General features: G+C 48.4%; 1 pseudogene; it reads left to right on the plus strand.

Moving 5' to 3' along the window:
- LOC147659078 (uncharacterized) overlaps positions 1-14,497 on the plus strand; it is a 61,177-nt pseudogene extending 46,680 nt beyond the window's left edge.
- The last annotated feature ends 1,380 nt before the right edge of the window (positions 14,498-15,877 follow it).

Genomic DNA, 15,877 nt, shown 5'->3' on the forward strand with positions numbered 1-15,877 from the left:
AATAGCATGAGGTGAGAGAGGAACACCCTCTTGCGGACTCCAAGTCCTTTCTCCGAATAATAGAAATAACTCGTAACAATAGGTAGGCTGGAAAGCTGCGCCGTCAAGCCAGACCTAAGAAATAGTTGTAATGATAGTGCAGCTTGCAGTGTGAGGTTCTCTGAAAGGGCAAGGGTGCCGGGTGGGGGAGGGTGTGTTTAATCCTTGTTGACATAATCCGTTAGCCACAAATCAGCGTCGTCTTCTGTAAAGCACGTCAGTCGGACTGGAGGTCATGACCTCAGCAGTGGCCCACGAGAAGCATCAGTCACTTCACATTCCTTAATGTATGACGCGGCCATGATGCACTAAGCAAGCGGTTGTTACTCTTTTAAAACATGTTTTGCCTGCACAGACGTTCGGACAACATATGCTCCTCGATGCCGTATGACATTTACAGAGAAAAACAAACAAGCATATGCAGTGTTTACTGGGAAACACATTGGACGAACAGTATATCTATTGGAGGCCATTACTATGCAAATAAAGATGACTGCCGTCCTTGCATCCGTGAATGTCTCTTTAAAATCTGGAGGATGAGGAAGGTGCACGAGAAGCAACCCTTGGTAGTGCCAATAACTCTTATATAGTCAGACATGATTCTACCGGGCTTCAGTAACGCACACGCATGGGCCTCAGGGGGGCAAGCTTCCCCACCACAGAGCAAAGGAGCCTGGAAGGCTGCAGGAGCAGACTGGACGTCCAGCACATAAAAGAGGTGCAAGCAGCAATGCATGCTTCCTGCACACTCTTCCTCTTGTCACAGTGTAACAGTGTCTGGAGCACAGGTACAGGCAGCAGCAATGCATGCTTCCAGCACACTCTTCCTCGTGTCACAGTGTAACAGTGTCTGGAGCACCCTGGTGAACAGGTACAGGCAGCAGCAATGCATGCTTCCAGCACACTCTTCCTCTTGTCACAGTGTAACAGTGTCTGGAGCACCCTGGTGAACAGGTACAGGTAGCAGCAATGCATGCTTCCAGCACACTCTTCCTCTTGTCACAGTGTAACAGTGTCTGGAGCACCCTGGTGAACAGGTACAGGTAGCAGCAATGCATTTTTCCTGCACACTCTTCCTCTTGTCACAGTGTAATAGTGTCTGGAGCACCCTGGTGAACAGGTACAGGCAGCAGCAGTGCATGCTTCCCGCACACTCTTCCTCTTGTCAAAGTGTAACAGTGTCTGGAGCACCCTGGTGAACAGGTACAGGCAGCAGCAGTGCATGCTTCCCTGCACACTCTTCCTCGTGTCACAGTGTAACAGTGTCTGGAGCACCCTGGTGAACAGGTACAGGCAGCAGCAGTGCATGCTTCCCGCACACTCTTCCTCTTGTCACAGTGTAACAGTGTCTGGAGCACCCTGGTGAACAGGTACAGGCAGCAGCAGTGCATGCTTCCCTGCACACTCTTCCTTGTGTCAAAGTGTAACAGTGTCCTGAGCACCCTGGTGAAGAGGTACAGGTAGCGGCAATGCATTTTTCCTGCACACTCTTCCTCTTGTCACAGTGTAACAGTGTCTGGAGCACCCTGGTGAACAGGTACAGGCAGCAGCAGTGCATGCTTCCCTGCACACTCTTCCTTGTGTCAAAGTGTAACAGTGTCCTGAGCACCCTGGTGAAGAGGTACAGGTAGCGGCAATGCATTTTTCCTGCACACTCTTCCTCTTGTCACACTGTAACAGTGTCTGGAGCACCCTGGTGAACAGGTACAGGCAGCAGCAGTGCATGCGTCCCTGCACACTCTTCCTTGTGTCAAAGTGTAACAGTGTCTGAAGCACACTGGTGAACAGGTACAGGCAGCTGCAGTGCATGCGTCCCTGCACACTCTTCCTTGTGTCAAAGTGTAACAGTGTCTGGAGCACCCTGGTGAACAGGTACAGGCAGCAGCAGTGCATGCTTCCCTGCACACTCTTCCTCGTGTCACAGTGTAACAGTGTCTGGAGCACCCTGGTGAACAGGTACAGGCAGCAGCAGTGCATGCTTCCCTGCACACTCCATCTCGTTTCACATTGTAGCGGTGTCCGGAGCACCCTGGTGAACAGGTACAGGCAGCAGCAGTGCATGCTTCCCTGCACACTCTTCCTTGTGTCAAAGTGTAACAGTGTCTGGAGCACCCTGGTGAACAGGTACAGGCAGCAGCAGTGCATGCTTCCAGCACACTCTTCCTCTTGTCACAGTGTAACAGTGTCTGAAGCACCCTGGGGAACAGGTACAGGTAGCAGCAATGCATGCTTCCAGCACACTCTTCCTCTTGTCACAGTGTAATAGTGTCTGGAGCACCCTGGTGAACAGGTACAGGCAGCAGCAGTGCATGCTTCCCTGCACACTCCATCTCGTTTCACAGTGTAGCGGTGTCCGGAGCACCCTGGTGAAGAGGTACAGGTAGCGGCAATGCATTTTTCCTGCACACTCTTCCTCTTGTCACAGTGTAACAGTGTCTGGAGCACCCTGGTGAACAGGTACAGGCAGCAGCAGTGCATGCTTCCCTGCACACTCTTCCTTGTGTCAAAGTGTAACAGTGTCCTGAGCACCCTGGTGAAGAGGTACAGGTAGCGGCAATGCATTTTTCCTGCACACTCTTCCTCTTGTCACAGTGTAACAGTGTCTGGAGCACCCTGGTGAACAGGTACAGACAGCAGCAGTGCATGCTTCCCTGCACACTCTTCCTCGTGTCACAGTGTAACAGTGTCTGGAGCACCCTGGTGAACAGGTACAGGCAGCAGCAGTGCATGCTTCCCTGCACACTCTTCCTCGTGTCACAGTGTAACAGTGTCTGGAGCATCCTTGTAAACAGGCAGCAGCAGTGCATGCTTCCCTGCACACTCCATCTCGTTTCACAGTGTAGCGGTGTCCGGAGCACCCTGGTGAAAAGGTACAGGTAGCAGCAGTGCATGCTTCCTGCACACTCTTCCTCGTGTCACAGTGTAACAGTGTCTGGAGCACCCTGGTGAACAGGTACAGGCAGCAGCAGTGCATGCTTCCCTGCACACTCTTCCTTGTGTCAAAGTGTAACAGTGTCTGGAGCACCCTGGTGAACAGGTACAGGCAGCAGCAGTGCATGCTTCCAGCACACTCTTCCTCTTGTCACAGTGTAACAGTGTCTGAAGCACCCTGGGGAACAGGTACAGGTAGCAGCAATGCATGCTTCCAGCACACTCTTCCTCTTGTCACAGTGTAATAGTGTCTGGAGCACCCTGGTGAACAGGTACAAGTAGCGGCAATGCATTTTTCCTGCACACTCTTCCTCTTGTCACAGTGTAACAGTGTCCGGAGCACCCTGATGAACACAAACAGGTAGCAGCAATGCATGCTTCCCCGCACACTCTTCCTCTTGTGACAGTGTAACAGTGTCTGGAGCATCCTTGTAAACAGGCAGCAGCAGTGCATGCTTCCCTGTACACTCTTCCTTGTGTCACAGTGTCTGGAGCACCCTGGTGAACAGGTACAGGCAGCAGCAGTGCATGCTTCCCCGCACACTCTTCCTCATGTCACAGTGTAATAGTGTCTGGAGCACCCTGGTGAACAGGAACAGACAGTAGCAATGCATGTTTCCCGCACACTCTTCCTCGTGTCACAAGGTAACATTGTCCAGAGCACCCTGGTGAACAGGTACAGGTAGCAGCAGTATATTCTTCCCCACACACTCTTCCTCATGTCACAAGGTAACATTGTCCGGAGCACCCTGGTGAACAGGTACAGACAGTAGCAATGCATGTTTCCCGCACAATCTTCCTCGTGTCACAAGGTAACACTGTCTGGAGCACCATCTAGTGAAGAGGTACAGGTAGCAGCAGTGCATGCTTCCCCGCACTCTTCCTCGTGTCACAGTGTAACAGTGTCCGGAGCACCCTGGTGAAGAGGTAAAGGTAGCAGCAATGCATGCTTCCTAGTGCACACTTCGTCGATTATCAGTACTTGGAGCACCCTGGTAAAAAGGTACAGGCAGCAGCACTGCATGCTTGCCCGAACACTCTTCCTCTAGTCACTGTGTAACAGTACCTGGAGCTCCCTGGTGAACAGGTACAGGCAACAGCCAACCATGCTTCCCGCACACTCTTCCTCATGTCACAGTGTAACACTGTCTGGAGCACCCTGGTGAACAGGTACAGGCAGCAGCTATGCATGCTTCCCCGCACACTCTTCCTCATGTCACAGTGTAACAGTGCCTGGAGCACCCTGGTAAACATGTACAGGTAGCAGCGGAGCATGCTTCCCGCACACTCTTCCTCTTGTCACAGTGTAACAGTGTCTGGAGCACCCTGGTGAACAGGTACAGTTAGCAGCAGTGCATGGTTCCCCGCTGTTAGAAATGGGATTTCTGGTTGGCTGAGGCTTGCGCCAAAGCCAGGCAGAAACCACCACTCTAGTCAGGGCAAGGGAGTTACCCACCAAAGATAACCCCTGCTCACCCCGTTGGTAGCTTGGCACGACCAGACAGGCTTATCCCGGAGGCAATGTGTAAAGCATTTGTGCGCGCATGCACCCACCAGCAACAGCATCCCAGGCTCCCCACAAAAGGAACTCCACACAAGGTTATATAAAAAATAGCCTTTGTAATCTCAAAACACATTAGAATAATAAACACAACTTGTACACTGTGCCAACTGGCAAGGGGCAATATTTACAAGGGATTATGTACACAGGACAGGGCCACATGGGCCACTGTCAGAATTAGCACTTGGTAAAGAAATAGTAAAATAGATAACTTGGTAAAAGTAAAAATAGGCCATAAAACGTACAACCAGTAAACACCGGTAATCACTGTACTTTGCAACAGTCTGTGACATGAAATCCACCATGCACTGTATCCCACAAATCTAACTACATCAGACCTTAACCACCTAAGTAAACATTACACGAGGGGCGTAAATCACACAGGGAAGTATAATCTCCCTAACATGAACCGAAACAGGTAAAACAACCTCCTATGCATAAACCATATCTAGAGGTATAGAAACAGGGTGCGCAAAACATACTATATACAATACATTTCCTAGCACCCAAAAAGGCATTAGTACATAAATCACCATAGCACATAAATCACATTAGGGTCTGTGCCCTATAAATATAACAATCCCCCCTGGCCAACTGGCCATCTCAAATAAGGGGGGCTCAAACGCCCTATGTCCAGAGAGTCAGGGCTGCTGCCTAAGCAGCGTGGGTCAAGATTGCGCCACTGCGCCAAGTCTAAACGTTGCAGCTGCCCACAACTTGTTGGGCAGCTGGGAACAATGAACTGGGGCCTAAACGCTGCAGCTGGCACAAAGTGCTGCGCAGCTGTGGAAGGCCAAGGTAGGGCAAAGGAGTGTGTCTCACTCCTAGATTCACAAGCACAGGTCCCCTGAAAGGAAATACCTAAATGGTGCAGCTGCCCACTACTTGCTGGGCAGCTGTGAATTAGCAAAACTGCGGCATGGGCTCTCACTAGCCCTTTAGAACAAGTTGCACCAAAATGTTGGAGCCCTCTAGGTTCTAGAACAAAGAATGCGCAAAACGGGGGAGCCATCTGGCTCTGGAAACGAGCATGTCCCCCCAACCACTGGGGACTGGACACAGGCTTTTGAAATAATGGCCATCGCGTGGGAGACTTCTAGGCTCTGAGATGAACTGTGCGCCTGGGAGCCCTCGTGCCCCTTAACTAATTAGGCGCAGTATAGGGAGCGCCCTGGCACTTTAAATAAATAAGGCCAGGCTAGAGCCACACAGGCTCTTTAAACAAGCATGCCCCCTGTCGTTGGGGCGGCCCTCTAACCAGCGGGGCCGCCCAGGCGCTGACAATAAGCCTCGCTAGGCCCCCGGACATGGCCTCTGCCAGGCACCCTCGAACCAGAGCCCTGCTCACCTGGCGTCTGTGGCCGGGCTCCAGTGTCGGCCTCTTCTCACCCGGGCCCCCCTCCTGGGACCCGGGACTCCTCTTGAGTGCGGCGGCGGCATGAGTTTGAGGGACTCTCGCTCCCCATGGGCTTATTGAGGCTCCCAACAACTCATGGGAGTCCCGAACAGCATCCGGCCATCGCTCGACCGGCTTCTTCCATTGCGGCCTCAAAGCATGGGGAAGTCCTCAAGGATGGGCCAATCCCCGTGCTGTACTCCGATGACGCCATGGTAGTCCCTGCCGGATGGGACCAATCCCAGCGCGGCCACAGGATTTCGTCAGCGACTCCACTCCCCGGCTCTCTCTCGGCCCCGGGGCTGCAGGCGGTGAGTATATGGCGGCATAACGGGGTGGGCACCCGTAATTTAAATAACACCACCAATAAAGCGGAAATGCGGGGTAGGCACCCGCTTTATTAAAACAACACAATCCACTGGCATAATGCAGGGTGGGCACCTGCTTGTAAATAGCGAAATAAGCGGGGTGGGCACCCGCGCTGTTATTAATAAATGCAGCCATGAGAAGTAGGCTCCCTCAATAACAGGGTCATTTAAAATAAAGTGCTTCCCAGGCACTAGGGGGGCACAGCAACCACCAAGCCCCCAAGGAAGGACCCCTGGTGCAAAGGGTCCCAGCAACAAGCAGGGAAACAAAGGAAGAGGTTTCCAGGGCAAGGAGAAAGTCTCCCAGCCATCCTCAGGCCAGGTAGAAGGGGCCCCAGAAAGAAGTCCTCCAGCAATCCAGGGGCTGGGCAGGGCCCAGGGAGGCAAGCCTTCCCCTGGGCCCCAGCAGCCGCACGCCCCTGGTAGATTCCAGTTAAAAACAAGAACATTTTCATGGGGTCACAGCCACCGTTCCCTCTAGGGCATAAGCGCGCACCTCTCCTTACATCCCCGCGCACCGACTCGCTAGGAGCGCGCACACAGGATGTCGCGCGAGAGAGTCGCCGCCGGCCGCTTTGAAGAAGCGAGCGGCGGGAACATGACGAGTCTAGGTAAGAAGGCGGGAAGGCTGGTGGCTATGTGGGAGTGCGGGGCAGACTGCGGCCTTTTGTTTAAATATTGCTGTTAATCGGAGCCCCTTCATGGGCTCCGATTAACATCAATACTTAAACTAAAAGCCACAGTCTGCCCGCGTTTTACTAACAAAAGCGTAGACACTTTCCAAACACAGCGTGTACTTTAGCACACGCTGTGTTTGGAAACTGTCTCTACGCTTTTGTTATTAAAGCGCGGGGCAGACTGTGGCTTTTAGTTTAAATATTGATGTTAATCGGAGCCCATGAAGGGGCTCCGATTAACAGCAATATTTAAACAAAAGGCCACAGTGGGCAGTCAGGAGGGCGGGCCGCAGGGGGCACAGCGGCTGGGTGAACAAGCAGAACAGAAGGCAAGAGGGGCATAAAACAAGGAAAAAAACGAGTGGGACAGAGGGCAGAAGGGCACAAAAACGAGTGAGACAGATGGCAGAAGGGCACAAAAATGAATGGGACAGAGGGCAGAATGGCCAAAAAAGGGGTGGGACAGATGGCAGAAGCACAGTATGTAGTGTGGAAAGAAACTCCCTCCCACAAAAGAGTGCGCTCGATTTGCAATGAAACACTACGGTTTCTTCACCACTTTTTTTGAATTTCATCTATGTTTATTCCAACATTTGTAAATCAAAGTTCCATTTAGTTATCCATACGTTATGGTTTTGTAACACAGTTCATTAACGATTATCTTGCCAATGGTCAATACATCTTTAACACCCAATGCATTTCGGGTCCAAAAAGAATAGACCCTTCGTCAGGGGACTATGAAATGAAAAGAAACAGGACCAATTAATTCACTGTCCAATAGTCACAATGTCAAAAAAGTGCTATTAACAACATTAAAGAACAAGTATAATGAAAAAAATACACATAGTCCATGTGGCGATACATTCATGTTTAGCTAAACGTAATATGCTATGATAAGTGTAATTTCCATGTTGAAACAAGCCTTAAAATATTAAATTTCTGTCTGTAACATAAGGGATAATAGTTAAAAGACTAAGGGCCCGATGTAGGTAAAAGCGATTTTCCGATTTCAAAATACCGAGGCGGTCCGAATCGGTATTCTGAAATCGGAAAACGAGATGTAGGGAAAAAAAAGCGAATGAATACCGATTCGGTCGGCATCGGTAATGAGAATCGGTACGTTCCGAATCGGCACGGACCGAATCGGGAAGTACCGAATCGGCCAACAACGAATCGGAAATTACCGAATCGGCTAACACCGATTCGGATAGTCCTGATTCGGCCAACACCGAATCGGTAAAAGCCGATTCGGTAAAATCCGATTCGGCAATCATAGAATCGTAGCCATGAAAACACACCCATGGCGAAAAAGCCCATAGGAATGCATTGAAGAAACCGATTCGGTAAAATACGATTCGGATAATACCGATTCGGATTTTACCGATTCGGTAATTTCCGATTCGGTAAAAGCCGATTCGGCAAAAGCCGATTCAGCCAATGAGGTGGTTCCCCCTCCCCCACCCAAACAGGGAGTGGCAACCCTGGCAGGTGCAGCTAATTAAGAAGTTTCTGGAGAGCCAGCCTGAGCTCAACACTCACAGTTAGCAGCAGTGGGAGTAGGAGGTTGTCAACTGTAGTGAAGAACATGGCAGACCAGAGCGAGAGCCAGAAGTCCTCCCAGAAGAGGAAGCCGAAGTTCACCACCACCGAGCTTCAGGTGTTGGTCGAGGAGGTGGTGAGGGTGCACCGCCAGCTGTTTGGAAAGCTGTCCCTCAATGTGCCAGACAGCACCAAGAGGAGGATCTGGGCCGAAATCGCCCAAAAGGTGAATGCTGCGGGTGTCACCCCCAGGTCCGTGGAAGAACTCAAGAAGAGATTCTACGACATCCGCAGCCTCACAAAAAGGAAGATGGCTGAGATACAGAGGCAGGCTGGAGGCACTGGAGGAGGCAGGAACCCGGCGCCACCCCTCACCGAGCTGGAGGAACTGGTCTCCAGCACCATTGAGAGGGAGAGTGTCAGTGGAATTGGGACCCTGGACAGCTCTGCGAGAGCTACAGCTACAGGTAAGAAGCATGCGCATCATGACACACCCTATCAGACACCTCCCCATTAGACACAATGCATAGGCAAACCCCAGCACAGTACTGTCACCAACATACAAGAGACAAGCATCATGGTACATGTAGTCAGCAGAAGTTAGCAAAATATGGCAGTGCAGGATCACAAGACAGGAAACAGTGTGACACAGTGTAAGGAGATGCAAGGACATGTGGAATGCTTTAATTGAACTGACTGTAATACATCGGCACTCAGTTTACAAATGCTTCTTTGTACCTAGGGGCACCATCAGGCGGACCAACATTGTCATCAGAGGGAGCAGCACCGTCTGACACTGCACTCGCAGGGCCGAGCACCAGCCAGGCTGCCCAGGAGGAGGAGGAGGATGGAAACACCCTAGGGCTAGGTATGGAGGGAGACCTGGTGATAGACTTCGACGCACTGCACTCCCCACAAATGGCCAGCACACCCCCCTTGCAGTTCTCCCCAGAGAACTCCCCTACAAGGGACACCATTCCACCTACACCAGCTCCTGCCACAACCATGGCTTTGCCACCTGTACAACCTGTCCTGGGAGCAGGGGCTCAGGGACCGGCCAGCACCACACCCCCACCAGTGGCACCCCAGCCCACTCAGCAGGCCGGCAGCAGCAGTGCCCGGCGCCGTGCCATCACCACCACTGCTGCACCAGCACGGGAGGGCAGTGTATTCCTGGGCCTCGAGGGAAAGATGGTGAAGATACAGAGGCAGCAGGCAAAATCCACGATGGCCTGCCAACGCCAGCTCCTGCAGCACAACCTGCAGATGGGAGAAATGGTAAAGGGATTTCAGGCCTTCGTGGAATCGAATAAGGAGGTGGCAGCAGGGTTAGGCAGGCTAACCACTGCCATAACCCAGTTGTGTAGCAGAATGGAGGAGCAGGAGCTGGTGCGCAGGCGGGATGCCCGTGTACAGAACCGCTGCATGAGCCGCCTTGCTGCGGCGACGGCACAACTGTGCCAGCGCAGCGCAAACATGGAATCTAGCCTGAGTCAGAATACGGCAGAGCTCACAAGGGGGATGGCCCGGATCACCACTGCTATGGAGGCCATGATTATTTCGAACACAGCCTCCAATCCTGCCCTGGACCTGGGTGATGCTGGGGACAGCAGCAGCCGCAGCAGCCCGGCCAGCGCTGCGTCTGAGCCACGTAGGAGCACCAGGCGCTCCGCAGATGCTGCTGGTCATTCAGAGGGGGCTGAGGGACACCCCAGTGGGTCTAGCAAGCGGGCAAAGAAATAGCCTTGCAAGGGCGGGTGAGGCAACCTGAACCTTGGACTTTAGTTTTTTTTCCTATACACCATTTTTTGTTGCACATCAGTGCTGTAACTGTGTTGCAACAGTATTAAAATGTGTTTTTTCCCAACCACCATTTAGCTGTCTTTGCATCTGTACTCACTCAGAAATAGTTCTCAGTAATCTCCTCACGTCTGTATCTGCCATCACTTGGCATACACACCCCAGCTGGCTGTGTCAGTGGCACAGCTTCGTCGTCGTCATGGTCCTCGTAGTCAGACAACTCCACCTCAGTGCCCTTCTTCACCGCAAGGTTGTGTAACATTGCACATACAGCTATGATCTTGCAGCAGGTGATGGGGGTATACTGCCTTGCACCTCCACTCTTGTGCAGGCATCTGAATCTACTTTTCCAGATGCCAAAGGTCCGTTCGACAACATTCCTTGTGCGTATGTGGGCCCGGTTATACCTCCTTTGGCTGGGTGTGGAGGGGTTGAGGTAGGGGGTGAGTATGAATGAGCGGAGGGCATATGCACTGTCGCCTGGAAGACAAAGGGGTTACATTACACACATGCATACATGTATTACACCTAGCTACTATGTGTTATGGGGGTCTGATGATGTGTCTCACCTAGGAGGTATCCTTCACCAAATTCGCCAGCCATCAGCCGTGCATAGATGCCGCTCTGTTGGAAAATATAGGAGTCATGGGTACTCCCTGGAAATTTTGCTACCAGGTCTGTGATGGTGCACTTTGCATTGCAGATCACCTGCACGTTGATGGTGTGTGTAGACTTCCGATTGCGGTATATGTATTCTGTGTCCGCTGGTGGGCAAATCGGAATGTGCGTGCCATCTATGCAACCAATGATTTGGGGAAATTGTGCCATCTGGTAGAAGTCAGCTTTAGTTTGTAGCAGTTCTGCGTGGGTTGCAGGGAAAGAGATGTATTGGTCCATCCTGTGTATCATGGCGTCAAGGAATGTGTGGAAGAACCTTGACAGGCTGCTCTGGCTCACCCCTCCTGCTGCTGCAACTCCACTTTGATAGCTGCCAGACGCTAGCAGGTGTAGGCTGCATAGCACCTGGATGTGCGCAGGGATGGCGTGTGCCCTTGGGGTGTGGTGGTCCAAGAATGGTTTGAGATCCCTGATGAGCTCAAGTATGGTGTCAGAGTCCAGCCTGTATCTCTGTAGTATCTCTGCCTCTGTGAGCATGAACAGGGTTATCCTCTGTCTGTAGACCTGTTCATTTCTTAGCCATTCCCTCTGTCCTTCCTGCTGTAGCCGTAGCCGCCTCGCAATGACATAAAAAGCTGCCATCCTGCAAGTTGCAATGCATTTTGGGACTGTTTATATGGGTTGGAGTTGGTTACCACCTGATTGGAATCCATGGTAAATACCGAGTGGATTCTACCGATTTTGAGCCGATTTCGGTGTTTCTGTGCCTCCCTACATCTCCCCATCTGTCGGAATCGGGGAATTTCCCGATCGGCGATTCATACGAATCGGTATGTTTTCCGATTCGGCTCATGTCCGAATCGGTCTATCTACCGATTCGGTACATGGACCGAATCGGCCCATGTCCCGATTCGGTGTCACTACCGATTCGGTACATGGACCGAATCGGTAATTTTCAGATTCGGTGTCACTACCGATTCGGTACATGGACCGAATCGGTAATTTTCCGATTCGGTGTGACTACCGATTCGGTACATGGACCGAATCGGTAATTTTCCGATTCGGTGTCACTACCGATTCGGTACATGGACCGATTCGATGTTTGCATCCGATTCGGTGTTTTACCGATTCGTTACATATCCGATTTTCGGTATGTACGTATCGGATTCTTTCCCATTCGGTACTCATTCCGATTCGGATATCACTCCGATTATGTATGTTTTTTGTTCCCTACATCTCGATGGCTGTTTACCGATCGGTAAGGGCCAAAAATCGGTATTTTCGGCAGTTACCGATCGGTAACGGCCTACCTACATCGGGCCCTAACTGCCTGTCATTCAGTTCGTAATCGCATAGCTATAAACTAGCAGCCTAACGGCGGGTCTACTTACTTGCGACCATCGGGTCTGCTACACGGAGTATACCGTCTTGGCGTTCTCACAATTACGCGCCAAATGTTTATTAGTAAACGGAGCAATTGTAGTTCCGGTCATGTGATCGGAAAGCCTTCCAATCACAGAAGTGTTATGCTCTGGTCACATGGTAAGGTCTACTCTGGCTTCAAGGAAGTAAGCTATGTAAACATACTGAGGGCGAACTATGTCCAAAATAAAAGCATATCTGGTTAACCAATACTCTAAACTAGAAAAATGCTATACACAACATGTTTACATGAAACGAATACAGTAATTTAAGGCATGTTTATAAATAAAACCAAAATCAATTATGAGTCTCGGATGCAGTACAAGCCTGATGTTGGAGGAATCTACAAAAAACACGAATATTCAATTCGGTCATTAAGCCCAATTGGGTGGGCAGAGTTAAGTTTTTTAATCCAAAAATATTCACATCTGAGTCTTTGTTTAGTGGGATCCTGGTCTCTGCGTGGTGAGATTTTCTCCAAAACCATGAAGCGTAGTTGAGAGATTTGGTGTCTGGCTTCTAACCAGTGGCATGCTATGGTGGATTTAGAATTCATGAGTCTTATATTGCTCTTTTGTTCAGTTATACGTGTTTTAACTTTTCTTTCGGTCTGTCCCACATATGTTTTTCCACAAGGACATTTAATTGCATATATACAGTTCATTGTGTCCAAAGTGCTGTTATTTTTCAGTTCTATTTGTTGTCCTTTGGTGGGGTGAGTGAATTGATTTCCCACAATAACATTTCCACAGTGGGTACAATTTTGACATTTTTGCATGCCTCGATAGGTCATTGTAGATTTCTTCGGAGTGTTCAAGAGTTCTTTAATGTTTTTAGACCTTTGAAACGCAAAGGTTATTTTCTCGTTGTATAAGTCTTTTAAGTCAGGTTCTTGCTGAATTAATCTCCAATGTTTATTGACGATTTTTTTAATTTTAGATGCATCCGTAGAAAATTTCAATACACATACTGTTTTTACTTCTTGGATTTTAGTTGTCTCTTTTAACATGCTGGTTCGAGATTGAATAGCCACTTTATTTAATGATGTTTGCAACACGTCATCTGGATATCCTCTTGACTTGTATTTGATTATTTGTTCTTGCAACACATTTGTCAACTCTCCCTCATTGGAGGTAATTCTTTTCATTCTGATAAATTGTGAAGTCGGTAAGTGTTTTTTTAGAGACATAGGGTGAAAACTTTGAAACAATAGTGAGGAGTTTTTATCTGTTTTTTTTATGTGGACGCTCGTGCTGATAGTATTGTTTGAAATTTCCACTCTCACGTCAAGGAATGCTATAGATTGTTCATCTATGGTATAGGTGAATTTAATGCGTTCATTACGTGAATTTAGTGCCATGATGTTATTTTCCAAATCTTGTCGTTCACCTCTCCATATTATAAACAAATCATCAATGTACCTTTTGTACATAACCAAGTTCTCTGTCCATGTTGAGTTTTCAAGAATGTAATCGGTTTCAAATTTGTTCATGAAAATATTGGCGTACGAGGGCGCCCCCCCAAAGCCCATGGATGTGCCACTACTTTGGTTGTAGAATTTTCCTTCCCATTCAAAATAACTGCAGTATAATGCAAATTGCATGAGCTCTATGATGAACAGTTTCTGTTGCTCCTCAAGGTCACTGTTTATTAGGCTCCATTCCAATGCCTCTATACCCTCGTTGTGGGGTATAGAGGTATAAAGGGCCGTAACATCAATGGTACAGAGTAGATATGTTTAATTCATGTCTAGTACAATAGTTTTCAATAAGTTCAGAAATGCAGTTGTGTCTTTAATGTATGTAGAAGTGTTTTGTACAATAGGTTGCAAGAACTTGTCCACAAATTTCCCTATGGGTTCAGAGATTGACCCACACGCAGAGACGATGGGTCTGAATGGCGGGTTGTTAAGATCCTTGTGTATTTTTGGCATCATGTACAACTTAGGTCGTCTGGGGTGTTTCATTTCAAAGTATTGTTTAGTTTTTTCATTAATCCACTTCATATCATAGGCATGATTGATGATTTTTTGTAGAATCAATTGGTATTCATGAGTGGGATCTGATTCTAAAGGAAGATATATGTCAGAGTTGTTCACATGATCATTCACATTTTTTTTGTAGAAATCAGTATCCATGACTACTAAGGCACCTCCTTTGTCTGCCTTCTGGAATGTTAGTTGTTTGTTGTTATTTAGATTTTTCAATGTATTCCATTCACTGGAGGAAAGGTTGCTTTTTTTAGGTTTGGTGTATGTAATTTGTTGAACGTCTGTGAGGACCGACCGCTCAAAGGCTTCAATGGTTTTATGCGTGAATGGTGCGCAAAACGAACTTTTAGGTCTAAATTCTTTCTCCCAAGTTTTTTCGGGTTGGACTTCAGTGGAATCTTTAAGAAGTATCTCAACTTCAACGATCTGAAGAATTTAAATAGTGCAATGTCTGTTTCAGCTGGATTAGAACGATATGTAGGTACAAATGTCATCCCTTTATTTAGAATTTTAGTTTCAGCTGCCGTAAGTTGTTTAGATGAGATGTTAACAATCAATTTGTTTTCGTTTTTTGACTCCTTGTCCTTTCTGCTATACTTTTTTCTGTTTCCACGTCCTCTTCTTGTGGTTCTGTAATTGTTGGTGGGGCGTTTGCAGCTGGACTGATCTCTAAAAAACTCACTTGTGGGGTCACATTGCTCGTGGATGGTTTTTCTCCTGTATTATCTATTGGGATTGTAGGTTTTGTTATGGGTCTTCTTGTTGATGCTATGTCTGAGTCTGATACAACGCTCTCTTGGGATGATGATGTTGTGGTCTTTTTTGATTGTTGTTGTTGAGGTTGCCATTTCCTTTGATTATAAATGTCGGCCCAAGTATAAACCTCCTCGAGTTTATAATCCAAGGTATCTCTACGATACTTACGAATTTTGCGTTCATTCACTTCTTTAGCGTACTTATCAAGTATACTATTCACATCCTCTAAAGTTTTTTGCAGATCCGGGATTGTACTGATTTCAGACTTTAATGTTTTAATTTCGTCCTCTATTTCTGTCAGTGGTTTCGATAGTTCTTCCACAATCAGCAGAATCAAATCCAAAGAACATTTGTTTAGAATTTGATACCAACGTTACTATTTTTACACAACATAGGCTTGAGGGCTATCCGAAGGCCTCTCTGTATTCTTTTGTTTTTATGGTAGTGTATTAGCGTGGAATCATCCTCTGGTTAATTTCTTTTTTGCTCATATATTCAAATTGACGTATTAATTGTGCTGTGGTAGTTTTCTGAGAAGTCAATTGTCTGGTCTCCTGAATCAAATCATAGATTTCCAAAGCTGCTTCTGGGGTGAAACCTAAAGTTTCAGCTTTATTGGTAGTGATTTGTGCAATCTCATCTAGTTGCATGTTTATGAGTTGGTGCAGCCAAGGATCGTTAGGGCTGAAGTAAATAACTGAAAATTGTTATCCTTGTGCACTCAAAATTTCTTTTCAGTTTATCCCAGATGGCAGAAGGGCACAAAAACGAGTGGGAAAG

Source organism: Lissotriton vulgaris, unplaced genomic scaffold, assembly GCF_964263255.1.
Source record: "Lissotriton vulgaris unplaced genomic scaffold, aLisVul1.2 SCAFFOLD_817, whole genome shotgun sequence".
Lineage (NCBI taxonomy): Eukaryota > Metazoa > Chordata > Amphibia > Caudata > Salamandridae > Lissotriton > Lissotriton vulgaris.